The following is an 18,289-nucleotide window of genomic DNA, read 5'->3' as shown; positions in this document are numbered from 1 at the left end:
TTAGGAAGGACACCCACCCCATGTTACCATAGGATCACTTAGGAAGGACACCCAGCCCAGGCTTGGGAATGGGGGTGGTGATGGAAACAGGAAAGACTTTCCTAAAATGATGTCACCTGAGCTGGGTATTAAAGAATGAGTAACACTGAGCTAAGCAAAAAGAATGGGAAAGGTAGCAAGGGCACCTGGAGGAGAATAACCATTGTGTAAAAGAAATTCAACCAAATCATTGAATCAAACTCAAATACAAGTGTCAATGCAATTGGGTGTGTGGATAGAAACTCAGTAGCACAACCTGGGCTGAAGATAGATTTGAGGAAGTCCCTGGGGCCTTTTTATTTTAAACTAGTTATGTCTTATCACTGCTTACAGAAAACATAATAGAAAATGCAAAACATTCTATTTCTTAGTATTTGGAGTTTTGCTCCATTCTTTACAATTTTGCTCACTTCCAGAAAGTGAACTCCATATTGGAAAGCTTCCCTGGAGAATATGTGGTAATTGAACAAAGCTGGGCTGACCTTTACCTTTGCTGCACAAAGAAAGGATTTGCTAAGATAATGAATAGGGCAACCAAAAGCAGGGGATGTATTTAATCTACTTCAAGGACACTTTTTTTTTTTTTCCAGCATTTTATAAGCACACTACATGCAAATGATGCTATGCATTAAATTAAAAATCAGCCTCATCTAGTCATCAAAGCAAGTCGTGGCTTAACATCTACTGGGAAACACTCAGCCATTATAAAAATGAACTTGAATTTAATTACATAATGCAGCATTTCATAAGTACTTTCATTAAAACTTTGTATGAATTCAGTCTGACCTCCTTCTAACTTATCTGACCTATGAGGTTTCACCAAATTTGATAGAAGCTTAAATGCCTGTGATTGATTTGTATTTTTCTTAGCCTTGAATATGGGAAAAAGAGTTTCTAAACTCTTCTAATATTATTAGTTTAAGCAGGACTATAATAGTTAATCAAAATAAGTTCATTTGTTAATACAAAATCCAGGTCCAGCCTCTTTATCCAACAGTCTTACAGAAAATTTATTAGTAAAACAATTTTTTAAAGTTCAGCAATGAGTATCAACGAATCATAAAATGTTGAGCTCAAAAGTACCTAAGAAATTTTTCAAAGTCCTCTTTTTATACTGAAATAACCAGTGTCTAGAGAGATGAAGTGACTGCCCGTAAATCCACAACTTAGTTAAAATGCCAGTATAGGTTAACCTTCTCTTGTCTGCAATTCTGAAATCTCATAGGCTCTTAAAGACAAAAGTTATTTGGTTTTTAAGTTTAGTGCCAAAATTTATTGAATAGCAAAGTCTGGCCTGAGCTTACATGAGGCTATGTATACCACTTAATGTGAATATTCATATATTTCACTGAAGAAATACAAGTGTATTTGATTATGAAAAGATTTCCAAGACCTCAACGGAGATGTAAATGCACTAGATAACCTTTCTACAATCTGAAGAATTCTGGATTATGAAACATATCTGGCCTCAAAGATTTTGGATAAGATATTATGAACTTCTAACAACAGCTATTTATTGTTGAGTACCTGATTTGCGCCAGATACTGTCCTAAGATTTTAGATGCATTTTCATAATCTTAACTGGACGCATTCCATTCTGACCCCACCTCCTATTTTTCCAGATCACTCCTTCTAGTACCCCTATTCCTCCAATCCTTCTAAACTATGGGGATTTCTAATCCATTTGATCTTTCCCTCGTTTTACTTGAGGTCCTATCTTCTCTGCTTACTCGGCTTAGATTCTCTGGTCATTATCATGTTGTACTGACTCACTTCAGAACCCCTGAAGTCCCTTGCCTCTTTCTCACTTTGTCACACTTGCTTAGCAAAACCACCACCCTGGCAAAACCCAACTCGTTGCCTGTACCAGAACAGCTGAGTATGCCTGGTGAAAGACTCAACTGCTGACTGGTCTCATTTTGAGTTTGTGATCGTTAACCATTAAGTGGGCCCTTAATGCTGCCTGGCATTTGTCATACGTTTCCCCAGTCCATTCACTCTCCTGTTCCCCCAGAGGACAAGTTCATACCTTCCTCTCTCCCCTTTGTCTCAGCTGATTACTTTGCTTCCTACTTCTCTAAGACATTTGAGAAAACCGGAGAAAACCCCCAGAGACTGCCACAGCCACATCTACCCACCTACCAACAGCTGCATGCCTGTTCTCTGCCTCTTTGCCTGTTACCATAGAAGAATTCAATTCTCTGTGCGTCCACATAGACACAGTTACTTTTCTCCCTCTCCAAGCCACTGTAGCTTCTTCTTCTTCTTTTTTTTTTTGACTTATAACAACATGAATTTATTATCTCAGTGTTCAGGAAGACTGAAATCGGTTCCACTGGGCTAAAGTCAAGGTGTCGGCAGGGTTTGTTCTTTAATAACTAGAATCTGTTTCCTTGCCTTTTTCAGCTTCTACTGGCCACCAACATTTCTTGGCTTGTGGCCCCTTCTTCTGTCTTCAAAGTGCATCACAGTAGCTTCTTTATTCTTTGCTCTGAAACATACCTGGTGTACTCCTGCCCTCTGGCCTTTGTACTGGCTTCCCTTTGCCTAGAACATACTGTCTCTAGATACCCAGAGGGCTTACACCCTAACCACTCTAATTTTTGCTCAAGCATCACCTTCTCAAAGAGACCCACCCTGTCTACCCTTGTCTACCCTCTATAAAATTGCAAGCCACTCCCACACTCCCATATCCCCCAACACTGCCTTTGGAACTCTTACCCTGCACTACTATTCTCTTAGTACATAGAACTTCTAACATATCATATGTTTATTTTACTATTTATGGCTTTTGTTTGCCTTCCATCCCCCTACCCTTGATAGACAACAAGGATCACAAAGTCAAAGATCTTCATTCTGTTCATATATCCCAAACATGTTGAATTACATCCACCACAAATAAACCACCATCTAGTGCCACAGCATTGTATTATGTCCCATTGGGGTACTTGACAGTTTGGTAGCTTTGATCTAAGATCAGATGCTACACATTTACTTTCTTACTCCAGAAGGAAACAGGCTGAAAGCCAGTCAAAGGGATTGGTTTTCATTCATGTATCCACTCATTCATTCAACGTATATTTGTTGAGCACCAACGTACTGAGTCTACACTGAGTGAGGATTGTTGATCTGGATGCAGTCAGTACGCCAAATTTCTCCCTTGATCCCTAAGGAAAAAAAATGCCCCCATCATTTTTGGAACTAAATTCACGGATGAAAGATGATCTTTTCTCTAACTGCATCAGAACTAATGGCCCTCCCCTCAGCCTAGGAAGGGCCTCCTGTCTTAGCCCCTGACCTGGGGCCTCCTTTCCAAGGGAAGCGAAAAGGCTAGTCTGTGGGGACCAGGCCCAGGCCCAGTGAGTTCTGCTGAGTTACATGGCTGCTCATGGCTGATGGCTTGCTCATCCTGAATAGCCTGTGCTGGAATTTGGAAGGAATGTGTGCAGTTCTCAATATGAAGCTCAGTTTGGCTTCAGGGACCATTTTAATTAAATTATCTCTAGAAGAAACACTCAAGCTGTTTAAGCCTAAACAATAGGTACTTGTTCTCATTGCTAATAGGAGCCGCATTGTGCAGAGTTCTCTTGGTGAGCTGAGGACAATATACCACCAGATATTTAAGGCTGGCCCTGTCCTCTTGCTCCTTCTCCCCATTCTCTGTTGCTCTCTCCTCATGCAGAGTGCAGGGGCTTTCAGAGAAGAGGGATGCAGACCCTGTGAGATGTACATGTCCGGAATCTACATAAATGCACTCTAGTGCTTCATTGACTTCCTTAGCTCGTCTATGCTTTGCATTTCAGTTGTGGACAAGTCATACTGTCTTGCTCTACATGGTCTGCATTTCCAGGAAAAAGGGTCCCATTCTTAGTGACCCTTGCTGTTCCCCTAAAGGAATAGGTGTCGCTATTTTTCTATTACATTCTCCCCTGCCCCATTTTCTCCTACTGCTCCCTTGTTTTCAAGAATTCCAGGTTAACTTTTCTTTTAAAATAATATATACCCTGCCTCATTGCAAGACAAACAAACAACAAAAAACAAACAAAAAAAGATTTCATCTGGCTCATTTGTTCTATTCTGTTCTTTTTAAAATTGCAGTGCGAGGAAGTAAAGTAAATCAATACCTCCCCTACCTCAATCTCTAACAGCCAGCCATGCCCCATAACCTTGTCACTTAGAAAAAGGAGTGTGGGAAGTTGGGGTGGGGGTGGTCCCTGTACCCTCCAAATTCACTCTTCAGAGCTGTGTATATCTTTCAGGGTGCATCTCTTTGTAGAAAAGCCTTGATATTGTGGGCTTCTTATTCCAATCAAAAGTGAGAATGGGGGCTTCCCTGGTGGCGCAGCGGTTGGGAATCCGCCTGCCAATGCAAGGGACACGGGTTCGTGCCCCGGTCCGGGAGGATCCCACATGCCGCGGAGCGGCTAGGCCCGTGAGCCACAACTACTGAGCCTGCGCGTTTGGAGCCCGTGCTCCACAACAAGAGAGGCCGTGATAATGAGAGGCCCGCGCACCGCGATGAAGAGTGGCCCCCGCTTGCCACGACTAGAGAAAGCCCTCGCACAGAAACGAAGACCCAACACAGCCATAAATAGATAAATAAATAAATAAATTTATTAAAAAAAAAAAAAAAGTGAGAATGTTTAAGGCCTTTCTGTGCTGTACTAATAAGCCCTCCTCCCTGAGCCTTCCCTCTTAGAGCTTGATTTACTCTCAGCAGAGCTGTAAATGGCCTCTTCTTTGGTGTCTCTCCCAGAACCCAGTGGACACTGGATGTGGCACACAGCAGGAGCCCTAAAGGCAGTCACTACTGTAGACTGATTGACAATGGCAGTACTAAGTGCCACAGGGGCTGGATTTGCTGGAATAAATGTAAAATAATGACCAGAGCTTGTCAAATTAGCTTCACATAATAATACAACCGGTGTTGGAAGAGATGGCTAAAGCTCAGGCCATGGCCTAAACAGGTCCCATTCAGCTTTTGCTATCCCAAGTTATTATTTAGCAAGAAGGACTTGGTCAGCAGTATCAGTAGTTAACTTCACTATTCTTGAACTAAAGTGATAAGTAATAAATGACACTCAGGATTATTTTAAACTTGTGTTTGGTATATTCTAATTCATGGGCAAATATTAGAGAAAAGAAGGAAAAAAGGCTTATCTTCCATTGTTACTAAAAGGAATAAAAAATTTTTTGTTGTAATTAAAATCTCATGACTAATTGTTAAAATCTGTTTCTTTTTTTCTTTCTTTGCTTTTCTGGGATGAACCCTTCCCAACCTATTTGGTAAAAACTATTGCATTGTTTCGAACATATAGTAAAATTCAAAATCTTTTCAAAATCATTTGTTTACAGATAACAATCAAGTGGGTAGATCAAAAGCAAGTGACCAATTTTTAAAGTTTTCCTAATCTGTCTTGGTACCATTTTTTTTTTTGTACCCTAACATTGTTGACTAGAACACTATCAACATCTACAGGTAAGGAAGCAGAGACCTAGTAAAAGTTAAACAGCAAAAGTGAACACGGTAACAGATTAGATTGAGACAACCCTAAATTCATGAACTGCTAGATTTTATTTTAGCCCATGAGTTGTTTCCTAAGATTAACTATCTTAGGATACAAAAGAGTTTCCATATTTAAAAACAAATTTTGACTAAGGGAAAAGAGATGAGGTAAATAAGAGTAGTAATCTGTTTTCCACCTTTAAATGCTTAGTGAAGTTTACTGGGCACACACACATCCTTAAGATAGGAAATATATTTAAATTAAGACTAAATTTCATTGTTTCACTCACTTGAAAAATTAAAAAAAAAACAATTTGGAGAAAGATAAACATTCTTCTGTGTTTGGAAGAGAGAATTGGACCCTTGGGACTATCCTCTAAACTCTGCTTTAGACAAACACAAAAAGGATAGAAATGTTTATGCTGCTTTTCTGTGTTGTTCCTCATAGGATTGTCTATGTGTGGTCTAAAATCAGAGACATATTTTCAAAGTAGACTCAAGCCTTTGTCTCATCTCTCTTTACATCACATAATACTATATTACCTTTTACCAGCTACATCAGGGACATATATATGTTTATTTAAATCAAGCTAAATACTCAAGTATGTGGGAGATTTCTATGACAGTGTCTCTATTTTTTGTTTTGGCCTATATTGATAATTTACTGATGAGCTTCTTTACTGATGTTTATTCAAAGATACTATCATCCTTCTTTTCATTCTGAAGGAGTTTGGAGACTATTATTTTTTAACAGTGTAGGTGAAAAGAGTGACGAACCTTCTCAAAGAAATGAGGTAATGAAATAGAGACACAGATATAGAGAACAAACATATGGTCACCAAGGGGGGAAAGCAGGGGGTGGGATGAACTGGGAGATCGGGATTGACATATATACACTAATACGTATAAAATGGATAACTAATAAGAACCTTCTGTATAGCACAGGGAACTCTAAAAAAGCAAAGCAAAACAAAACAAAACCAAAAAACTCCTGGGGATTAGGGTGTGAATATCTTTAAGGACCATTATTCTGCCTATCACAAGTTCTGACCTTAGGTTCTCAGGCAAAGCAGGGATGCAGACCTAGTTCCAGGTTAAAAGAAAAAGAAAGAAAGAAAATAAAAGAAAGAAATGAGGTAATGAAGCCATGAACACACAGAGCCATGGGAGAAATGAGGCGCTTTTGCCTAGGGTCAAAGTTGTGGGGGTGAAATTTAAACATATATTTTTTATGGATTTTTTCAAAGTAAAAATCTAAAACATAAGAAAAATCTACTCACATAGAAAAGGACAGGCCAATAGGGTAGGTCAAAATATATAACATGGTTATATATTTATTTATGTATTCAACAAATTTATTGAGTACTTAGCATGTGACAGGCAATGTTCTTAGTGCTGGGAATATAGTGGTAAGGGCCCCAATTTGTGGGGCTGGTACCCTAACAGAAGACATACCAAACGACAAAACTATGAATAAGATCAACGCAGACAGTGAAAAGTACAGTCAAGAGAATACAGTATGATACTAACTGGGTAGAGGTGCTAATTCTCTACAGAATTCTCTACAGAAGTACAGTCAAGAGAATACAGTAGGATACTGACTGGATGGTTGGGAAAGGTTTCACTGATGAAGGGACACTTGTGCTGAGACCTGAATGACAGGAGTTAGTCATTCCAGGCAGAGGAAGACCCCAAAGGAGGACTACACTTCGTCCTTTTGAGTAAGACTGTTCAGCAGTGGGATTGCAGTGGGTGAGACTGGGTGCTGGGTGGTAGGAAATGTCAAAAGGTAGGCAAGAGCCAGATTAGGAAGGAGGCTAAAGAATAGTTAAGAGTCTATCATAATAATTCAGATAAGAACTGACATAAGATAATGGAAGCTTAGACACAAGTGAAAGCAATGGATACAGAGAGAAATGTACTGAGCATGTATTCTCAAGGTAGAGTACGGGGAGTATGGGAAATGGAGGGAAAAGGACAATTGCTGGGTTCTTGTCTTGAATATCTGAGTGAAAGGAGGTGCCATATACTGAGGTTAGGAAGAATGAAAAAAGAAGTTTTGCGGGGCTTCCCTGGTGGCACAGTGGTTGAGAATCTGCCTGCCAATGCAGGGGACACGGGTTCGAGCCCTGGTCTGGGAAGATCCCACATGCCGCGGAGCAACTGGGCCCGTGCGCCACAACTACTGAGCCTGCGCACCTGGAGCCTGTGCTCCGCAACAAGAGAGGCCGCGATAGTGAGAGGCCCGCGCACCGCGATGAAGAGTGGCCCCCGCTTGCCGCAACTGGAGAGAGCCCTCGCACAGAAACGAAGACCCAACACAGCCAAAAATAAATAAATAAATAAATAAATTTATTTTAAAAAAAGAAGTTTTCACAGGGAGAAAACCAAGAAAACCAAGAAGTGTGAAATGCCCATTTGTTATTCAAGGAGAGAAGTGTAAAGTCGGCATCTAGATATCTAAATTTATAGCTCAGTGGAAAGGTCAGAGCTGGCAATATAAATTTGCATACAGAGGGTATCTAAAGAATGGGATCAGATGAGACTGGGTAGAAAAAGAGAAGAGCTGAAGTTAAGTCCGAGACCTGAGCCCTGGAGCACTCCAACGTTTAAAGGTGAAGAGGAGCTGGAGTCAATGGATGGAACAAGGAGCAAAAACCTGGGAGAGCATGCTGTCAGGGAAGACAAGAGGAGGAGGTGTATGAAGAGGATGCAGTGGTCAACTGAGTAAACGCTTTTACATAGAGGAGTGACTACTGACTTGGCAAAGTGGAAGTGTTTGGTAATCTTGACAAGAGCAGCTTCAGGGGAGTGGGTAACCAAAACCTAGTAAGGGTCAGTAGAGGTAAGCTGAAATGTGAGGAAGCTTTTGAGAAGCTTTCTGTGACGTGTGAGAGACATGGCAGAAGGAAATATGAGGTCCAGGGAGGGTTTTATTTGTTTAAAGATAGGAGGTAAAAGAGAATGTTCGTATGCTGATGGAAAGATCCAGTAGTAAGAGAAGGCTGGTGTTGAACATTTGAGGTGGGAAGTGAAGGTATGACAAAGTAATTCTGGAGAGTAAGAGAACAAACATATTTGTGAAGTATGGTAAGATATTTGGGTGGTGACTATTTGACATTTGTGATAATGAACTGAAAATGAAATGAGCACTGGTTGTAGGTTTTTCTCCAGCCCCATTCAGCTGTTAGGTGCCAGCACAGAGTAGGGGGACAGCTGTGTTTAAAACAAGTTGAGACTCCCAGCTGACTGTGACAGAGGGAGAGTAGCTGAAGGAGTTGATGTAATTACAAAGCAGCAATCGCTAATGATAGGCTTTGATAAATTCAATTCCCAGTGCAATACAAGATGAGTGTTTATTAAATGTTTGATGTATGACACAGGTCTGGAATCAAGCTTTATTTATCACTTTCTAGAAGAACAAGTTACTTATCTTCAGCTTAAGTCAAAGTTTCCTTTGCAGAATAGACATACTAACCTTTATATCCAGAATTTCCTTATAACTTTTGCAACCTGCCTAAAATAGGACCTGGCATTGAGTAACCGCTCAAAATATTTTAGTTTCAGTTCTGCTTCCCAAACACAATTTCTTTTCTCCTCCTCCTTCAGTTATTCAACAACCATTTCTTCAACACTTACTGTGTGCCAGGCATTGCACTTAGTGCTAGAGATAAGACAACACAAGACTAACAGGTTTCATGGTATATAATGGAACACAGATATTATACAAATAACTACACTTGGTAAATAAAGTTCAGTCATGAGAAACACTATAAAGGTTGACCAGTGTTATACTTACATAAAATGGAGACGTTGGAATGGTTATATTTTTAAATTTTTAAACCTTTATAAAAATGTTCAGAGAATCTGTTGTTAGAAGTTTAACATTCTGGGGACTTCCCTGGTGGTGCAGTAGTTAAGAATCCGCCTGCCAATGCAGGGGACACAGGTTCGATCCCTGGTCTGGGAAGATCCCACATGCCGCGGAGCAACGAAGCCCATGCGCCACAACTACTGAGCCTGCACTCTAGAGCCCGTGAGCTACAACTACTGAGCCCGCGTGCCACAACTACTGAAGCCCACGCACCTAGAGCCCGAGCTCCGCAAGAGAAGCCACCACAATAAGAAGCCCGCGCACCACATCGAAGAGTAGCCCCTCTCGCCGCAACTAGAGAAAGCCCGTGCGCAGCAACGAAGGCCCAACGTAGCCAAAAATAAATAAATTAATTTAAAAAAAAAGTTTAACATTCTGATCTATACTTTTTGAGTATGAAAAATACTAACTCAAAGTAAAAATCTAAAACATAAGAAAAATCTACTCACATAGAAAAGGAGCAGGCCAATAGGGTAGGTCGAAAATAGACCAAACTAAACTAAACTAGGGTCCACTAAATGCTTCAGAGTAACATAAAGGAGTGACTACTGGGTCAGAATGCATTTGAGAGTTGGGTTCAATATTACAATTCCTTAGGAAATAGTTTTTAAGCTTTAAGTTTATGATAGGCATGCTGAGTGATGAGAAGAGGAAAGCAGCCCCCTGGCATCTGGGAACTGGCTTGTTACTATCAGCTAGGTCTTGGTATTCTCTTGTTGAACATAAATCTAATCTCACAGAACATCAATATCAGGCAAGGTCACTCTGTGACCCTGATGAAATAAGACAAACAGGCAAGACCTCTTCATAATTTTGTCTAAGCACATATAAAAAGCCAAGTCACAGTGCAAAGCACAAAATACCAAATATCCCCCCTTCCACCTAAAACTAGGTGACTGCTGCTTCTTTACCAATTACAGCTTTAACTTCCCTTCATTCTTCCCACCATCTAAACAAGATGCATTAAGATACCCAATCATAAAATGATCCCACTTCCTGAGAGGATGCAATCCAGACCAAACTCTTGCTTCCTTGAACTCTTCCAAATCACCAAACACGAGCCCAAATCTTATAAGGTCTTTTCAGCACCCTCTGATTGTAACAGCTCCACCGATATCCCATTGTGTGTGCTCTAGTTTCAACAATTAACCCAATTTTGTTCAACTCCTCATGTGTTCCTGGTAATCTTAGGTTGGGTGGCATTGTCAATAGAATATATGCATTACATTATTTAATCCTCACAGCCATTTCTTGAAACAGGTGCTATTATAAATCTATTTTACAAATCAGAAAACAGAGGCACAAAACTGTTGAGTAATATTTCCAAGGTCAAATAGCCAGAAAGTGGCAGAGCCAGAATTAAGAGTCCAGGTTTGACTCCAGAGATTCCTTGATAATGTCCCAGGTAATTATCCAGAATTGTCAGAAGGTTAGTCTTTCTGTTAAACAAAAGTCAGATCTGTTTTTCTATACCTTTATTTCTTCCATCTTACCTATTATTTGGTCTTATTGTTAAAATAGTGAGTTCTTCAGTGAGAGATCTGATCGGGTCCAATCACCTTCTAAAAATCCTTCAATAGCTTCAGGTTAGAGTAAAAATTTCAGCATGGTACACATGCCCTTTCTCCCTTTTCTGGCCTTATCTCTTGATGTTTTCCCATAATTCATTAACTTGAGATAATTACTACATACCAGATAGTCTTTCCCTATTTTCCAGTCATGCAGAACCCATTTTTTAATGCAACTTATTTATATCCCTCTCTGTCTTTGCACCTGTCCATTTTCAACTGATCCTTCAAAATCATCATGACTATCTCCTCTGAGGACTTCACTGACCTTCTCACCCAATACAAAATTTATTGCTTCTTTGTAGCCCCACGGTACCACGTAATTCCCTTGATTACTGGCACGTATTATACCACATTACATGTTTATTTCTCCAGCCTAAACTCTTCAGAAGTAGAGTGATATTATTTCCCTTGATAGCCTTTGCACTTGGCATAATGCTGGGGGGAATAGGCCAAGCTTAACACATATTCTTTACACCCTTCCCTAACCAAACCAAGTTAGAGTATGGCACTATTAAGGAGAACAAGTCAAACGTCTCCAATTTCATTAGTAACATATGTTTAGCTCTGTTACCTGGTACTAAAGAAATCTACATTAATGATTTAGTAATCTGCACATTACCCATGATGGTGGACAACTGGTATTTAGACTATTTTCCTAGATCTATTGTGGATTGGAAGATATTAACTGGATTATTTTTCTCACCCAGGAACAGAAGTTCAACAGGTCTTTACGTTACAGCAGTGTCTTATCTTGGAACTAAACATATATTTTTTATGGAAGTTTTCATCTGCTATTCCAGGATTAGCAGTTAACATGATTTGGGAACATACTGCAGAAATAAATCTCTTTGATAACTAAAAGGAAAATAAATACTAACAAAAATAAAACCAAAAAGACTCACCATAGAACGGTCACTTTGTGGAAGCAAACTGAAGAGAACAGAAACTAGCTACCACTGTCTTTTGTACCTTCTGAATTTTGAATTGATGCAAAAAAATTGATAAAAGTATTCCTTAAAGCTAAAGTTGTAATTGTTGAAAGTAATGAAAATAAAGTCATATAGCTAGTATAAAATAATTAAGAGGCAACTTATTTACCTACTTAAATGTGATGGACAATCCTATGAAGAAAAGTGTATTAACAGGGCAGCTTTTAAAAGTAGATTTTAAAAGTTGAGCTGGATTCCTTTTTGTTGAAGGAAAAAGGATTACCATCATCTATTTTAAAATTGTAAAGAATAAAATTAGGGTCAAAACATATGCTGAAAGTGGCACTAAAATGACAATAAATTTTAAAAATTTGTTTTCCCCTTTTGTTTTTAAGAGGTATCTTTGAAATGCCATTTTGTGAGTAAACAGATTTGCTATAATAGTAAATTCTATCTTGTTTGAAATATATTTGACATTCTCTTTATTTCTACAGTGTTTGTTTTAAAAACTTATTACATCTAGCAGTTTCAAAAAGTTCAAAGTCTTAAACACTCTTGTGAAGAAAGCAAGATAACCTTTTTGTAAAAAATCAAAACATAAAAATAAAACTCAAATTTTAAAATCTAAGCATTATTTCAAGGCAGAACTACCACTGACTTTCTATCTCTGGCCAATACTTTGAATTATTTAAAAGCAAACATTATTTTTCTTTTATTCCTTTTGTTTTAAGCTATTTAAATATTACCCCAAAAGCATACTTAAAACAAATTTTAACATACTATTTAAGAATCTAGGTTTCAACATTGCTAACTCCTGTACTTCATCTTCTTAATTAAAAACATTCTCCAGTTGATTTTGAATGGTTTAATAAATTTCATTTGTGACCTTGATACAAATTCATTTCAAGAATGCAATTTTGATGAGTAAATCAGGGTAGTTCAATGGGGAAACAAAGGAGATAACCAAGAAATTGTTCATAGTTACACTTTCATGTTTGAAAATGTGGCATTTAAGAATCAGATCATTTGAAAAAAAAAATCATAGCACATTTGAAGCATAGTTATAGGGACTCCATACTGCTAGAAGAAGACAGTGTAAGAAAGGTAACTGTCAAGAGTTCAGTAATCCTGCAGTATCAATATTCTTCACTAATAGCTGCTTCCTTGAGAACTCCAAAACTATGTAATTTCTGAGAGTGCTCCAAACATTCAATAAATGAAAAAACACATTCATAAAAGTAGTAAACATTTTGTGATTTTTAAAGTCTATTTTACAGTTTTCCTTTATCAAAAATATATCTAAAGCTAATTTTTTTTTTAAGCTGCTAAAATTTCAAACTGCGCAAGAACAAGTTCTTAAATGAGAGATTCTGGTCGAAGGGCTTTCAGTCATTAAAAAATTTTAGACATTGTAACTTCCTGCAGTTGAACAGTTAACACACTTTAAATTCATGATACACTACTTTACTCTCAGAAAATATCTTCTTCAATCATGGCCTAAAGCCATAATGTCATTATTATTGATGCCAATAACTAAAAATAGGCCTTTCCTGTCGTTTTTTCAGGCACCTGCTTGTCAATTACTCTCAACTGGCAGCCTGCTGGACAGACAGCTCCCTTGAGCACAATTCCTAGTTCCAACATTTCAATTCATTACATAGTTAGCCACCATTTCCTCTGTAACCCTTTCAGATTCTTTGTAATTTCACAGACTTTCCCAAAGCATAAATTTCCCAAAAACATATTTGAAAGAATGGCAACTGGAGTTGAACTCTATCCTATCTAGTGAAAGTTCATCATCAAATATTGCATTTTCATATTGTCATTCACTATCAAGAGAGTTGATTTCTATTCATGTGGATGCAGAACTAGAATGGCAAGTCTGTGGAGAACTGGTTTACTACATAGCTGAGCAATGATGCTCAGAGTACCCTTCATTATCCCGAAGAAGCATTTATTACATAAGGGAACATTACACAGAGCTTACGTGCATAGATCCATAGATAACGTAAAGTACGGCTCACTGAAATTAATGTTACTACACATTACAGTTAGCTTACACTTTAAAATAAAAAGGGAAATTAATGGTAAGGAAACAGAATATAGTTAGCATTACATTATTCACCATTTGCTTGGAAAATGCAATGAGAACACACATGCACACAAATCGGTATTTGTAGACCTGCCTTTGTAATTTAAAATGTTAATGAAATGTAAATTTTTTCTGTGCAAAATTCATGAATGTCCACCTCTAGGCTGCATTGTGTCCAACCTTGCTGGAGTCCTTTTTAAATTTTATTAGTACCAAAAGTCCCTCATTGTCCATTTCTCTTCTATCTCACCACCACCAAGGAAAATACTTCTGACAATCACAAATAGAACGGTGGCAGTAAAACATAAAATAATTTTAACTTAGAAAACAACACACCCCTTGCATTTTTTTTGTAAGGAAATCAAGTTTTTGGGTTCCAGGCTATTCATCATGAAGAGAATGTGTTTAATCTGATGTGAAGTTGGCTACGCAGCAGTCTAGTCAGGCTGTAGAATGTTTAACTCAGGGTCTGGTAGGCTGCCAGCCGGCCATTCTAAATGTTTTCACACGGACCAGCTATAAATAATTAAATGTTTAAGTCACAGTTCTCAGGTTGGACAGTAGATAGAGCTAGAATTTCACCACTTAGCGAGATAAGCAGTTTTGGGTTGTTTCTCTTCAACAATTTGCCTTTAGGTGCTCTAGGCATAGGTGATAGTCTTTCAGTTGCAAAGAATCAATTTTGATAACGCTTTCTGGATTTCAAATGACAGCTTTTAGGATTTCTTTTAAATTGCTAAGTTTGCAAGAAGGAAGATTCTATTTATACTATTTATTGCAGGAAAGTCTCCCCCACCCCCCCACCCCCCATAAGCTCTGTCACTAAGAATCTGTGAGCACAGATAAATGACAAACTCCTTAGGTCATTATAAGGTTAGAATGGGGAAGAACGATGTCATCATAATTGAGAAAAATCTTTCAAAATATACACGTTCTACTTTCCTCCCAATTCTAATGGGGATGGTAGGGGGTGGGACGGTACAGACAAGTGTATTTGAAAAAAACAAAAACAAAGAACTCCCCAGTTGATTCCAAGGCACATCCCCATTGGGTACCACTGGGGTTTCTTCCAGCTCTGAGATTCTTTTTAAAAATCGATGTGGTCTATATGGCTAAAGAGCAAGACCCTGTGCTGACAGAATTGGAAAAGAAGATAGTGCTTTCCTACACACATACTTTCTGCAAGGCTCTCCTAGTGCAGATTAATTGTCGATGGGTTTGATAGTATTTAAACACACACCATGTACTTATAGATCATCTAACTCATCTTTGCTCTAAACAGTAGATAGAAGAAATATTGGTCAATCTGGGAAGAATGGTTGACTTCTTACACTTACACTCTTTTACAAAAATACCTTCCAGCAGGTATAGAATGTTACAAACAGAAAACTATGAAGAACTGGTTTTTCAGAGTTCATAAATCTTAGAATGCCTCTGGTAAACTTTACCTATCTTTGGAAAATAGCTTCATTAGTTTTTGTTACATGTTTGATGCTCAGAGTAAAACTATATTGCTTATGCTTTACGTACACAAACAGGTTTGCCTACCTCTTCGGGTCAGTCTTTCCAAGCATAAGTTTGAAGTAATTTAAGTCAGTTTCAATAGATTAAATTCCAACTTGGAAAAAAAAAAAAAAGCTCTCAATATGTAGTACAGAAATATTTGTGTTACTTGTCTCATTACCTTTTACCTATAATACAATTCTTAAATTTAAGATTATACCATGGAAGAATGGTATCATTAATACAGAAATTGACAAATACAGCCAAAAATACCAGGTTGAAAATATAAATTCATCCCTGTATTTTTCAACTTTAGTCTTTAAGCTGTAGTTAATGTTAAACGTTTTAAAAAAATTACAGGGAAAAAAACCCCAGAAGTACAGTATATGAAGATTTTGGGATATATGACAAAAATTCTTACCACATTTAGTCTGAAAACTGGTATTTTAACCATGAAGCACAGTAGCTGACAAGTATCTTTTGGAGAAAAAAACCTACTATGGAGACACTATAAATACAGGAATTAAAGATTTCCTTTTCAGATGTTTTTATAAATTTCTTATTTCCCACTGGTAGCAGAATGCCTCTGCAATTTATGCTTTTTGACCAGATCATACAACATTAAAGGACTGATAATTTAGACTTTTATTTTGCTGAAGTAATTAATAAATTATTTTGACAGAAACAAGTCATTCTTCACCTCTAAATAATGCAGGCTTGTTCTTTTAACACTTGAGATGCTTTCCTTGTGATCAATTCTTAATTTATTCAGACTCGTGTAGCAATTTTTTTCATAGTTTCTAATATATTGACATTTCTAATTTAAAATGTCTAAAAATTCTTCAGGTTATATCCGTGCAGTATTTGTGCATTGATTAAAAGACCAACAGAACAAAACCATATGGGTTAACACCAGACTGTGTGAACAATGTAAACCACTAAAAGGTACGACTGGGCCACAAAGGTATTCTTTGGCACCTTCAGATACTACACTGTAAGTAAATCACTGATTCAAGGCATGTCAAGTTGGATTCTCCTTCCATTCGCTGCAGAACATTTGAGTTTTTTAAGAAGACGGTCTTTGGAGTCTACAATATGATACAAAGTAAGAAGCATATAACTAAAACCTTAAATTTAATCTAGTTAACATCCTTCTCGCCTAGAGACACACCAGCAATACTTGAGTATGCTAGTCCTCACAATCATCCATAAGGCTTCCTTGAAAGGATAACTTAAAGTCATAATGTATAGGAAGTCTAGCCTCCGTCATGCTCTAGGAAGGACTCACGAAGAGATCTGGGGGTGAGACAGAATAATCTCTTTGCCACTTCAGAAGAGTTTCTCACTTTTGAAATGGCCCTATATTAGTCAATGAGGTCATCTATGGTATGCCAGCTTGGGCTCCAAAAAGTGGGTGGTCTTTGCAGAGGGAGGTGCTCACTCACTCTACCTATGGCCCGAGCCAGTTCCTGCAGCTGGACCAAAGGCAGCCCACAGACTACACTCAGCACATTTCTTCATTTCTCACTTGAGTGCCCTTCTTTAGTTCCCTTTCAACTGCCCACTTTATATCGGCTTCATTACACCACCGCTCCATTTGTAATGTAAATTGGGAAACTCGGGGAAGTTTTTCTTTTGGCCTTGTCTATGGAAGAATACGGAGAGGTATTCAAAACGTATTAACACAAATCAATGGCACCAATAAAAGCAAAATCTCCTTAGCAACATAATCTTGATTGCAAAAGGAGAACTGAGAGCATTTAGCAGAACAGTGGCCCACATGGAATACGCATTTGTCTGGAAGAATCCAGCACAAAGCCTAAAAGAGAGATTTTGAAAAAATCCAAAATTAACTCACAGGGAACAGTTACTCTTTTTTTCAAAAGTACACAATTGGCTACATTAAATCTATCATGTGCTTTTGGCTCAGCAACATTGTATCACACCACTTTGCAAACTGAAATTACAACACCATGCATGCTTCACATGAGTTACAGGGTGTTTTTTGTTTGTTTTGTTTTTTGGACTTTTTTTCCTTCGTTGATTTCTTTAGTAAAGCAAACAAAAAAGTCTCAAGAAATATTCATCTCACACACAATGTAAAGAAAACTGAATGGCTATCTAACAATATCTAAGACTGTAGGTACAAAAGGTTGGGCTATCTTTTGGGCTTTCTGTGATGGATTCTAAGATAGTAACTAATGCAAGCAGTAATGGCATTTTTGCTTAGGTCTCCACCTGTGAAAAGGGAAACTTCATTTACTTCTGAGAACTCTTGCATTTTTCTTGTCAGGATGAAAAAAAAAAAATAAGTAGAAGAATAAAAACTCAGAAAATAAGAAATCAATTCTTTTAAAACTACAATATTAAGATGATTCAAGGAAACATAAAAATAATCCACAAACACAAAATTTCCCTTAGTTTTTAAATGTTTCAAATAGAATCAATTGTCATTTTAACTATAGCAATCCAGGTGATGGAGTTTTAAAAGCATCTCTATTGCCTACTGCAGAAATGTCTTAAGTGTTAAAAGCATCTCTACTGCCTACTGCAGAAATGTCTTAGTGAATTTCTTAGTTATAATGTCTTAGTTATAATTACTTTATCTTAGAATTGTGTGTGTATATATGCACACACATACACTTTTTTCCATATACATGGAACTGTTTTTTTTTAAGGTTTGCACTGGAAACTGGGTCAATCAAGTAAGATGAAAAAAATAAAAGTCTGTATGACAAACAGTCATTTGATACAATGCAACAGATAAACTTTAGC

At 37.8% G+C, this 18,289-nt stretch overlaps 1 protein-coding gene across 1 annotated transcript in view; it reads right to left on the bottom strand.

Moving 5' to 3' along the window:
- Positions 1–419: 419 nt before the first annotated feature.
- The window catches only part of CHIC2 (cysteine rich hydrophobic domain 2), a 70,884-nt gene continuing 53,014 nt past the window's right edge, over positions 420–18,289 (bottom strand). Inside the window, exon 7 of the mRNA XM_082390803.1 lies at positions 420–3,206. The gene's annotated coding sequence lies outside the window, so the exon portion shown is untranslated. The remainder of the gene's footprint in view (positions 3,207–18,289) is intronic.

The sequence above is a fragment of the Balaenoptera borealis genome (genome assembly GCF_965194805.1).
Source record: "Balaenoptera borealis genome assembly, chromosome: 4".
Taxonomy (NCBI): domain Eukaryota; kingdom Metazoa; phylum Chordata; class Mammalia; order Artiodactyla; family Balaenopteridae; genus Balaenoptera; species Balaenoptera borealis.
Note: the sequence above shows the minus strand (reverse complement) of the source record. Positions and strands in the feature narration are given on the sequence as shown.